Below are 346 nucleotides of genomic sequence, written 5' to 3' on the forward strand. Positions count from 1 at the left end.
CCTTCACTTCTAGAGAAACTTATTAAATCGATCTAGTACTGAAAGAGAAAGTTTTCACTTCCAAAAGTGTGTTTTAAGTTAATATTGTTTTTATAAAGTAAAAAATTAATATTGTTATTTATAAAGTTTCACGTATAGTAGAGTAATAGTTTGAATTTGTAGTATCAATGAAATAAAGTTTCGTATATTAACCAATCTTTTGTTCTGCATAGGGTTGCCATTGAAAATACATTTAAATAAAATTACTTTTAGTGACAATAAAAAAACCTAGAGAGTAAATATCGTGTATTGATCGTACCAATCAGTTCCTTGTCGGATCCACTGGGATCTAATAACCTGAACAGAT

This window comes from Sinohyriopsis cumingii, chromosome 7 (assembly GCF_028554795.1).
Source record: "Sinohyriopsis cumingii isolate HCF-2022 chromosome 7, ASM2855479v2, whole genome shotgun sequence".
Taxonomy (NCBI): Eukaryota; Metazoa; Mollusca; class Bivalvia; order Unionida; family Unionidae; genus Sinohyriopsis; species Sinohyriopsis cumingii.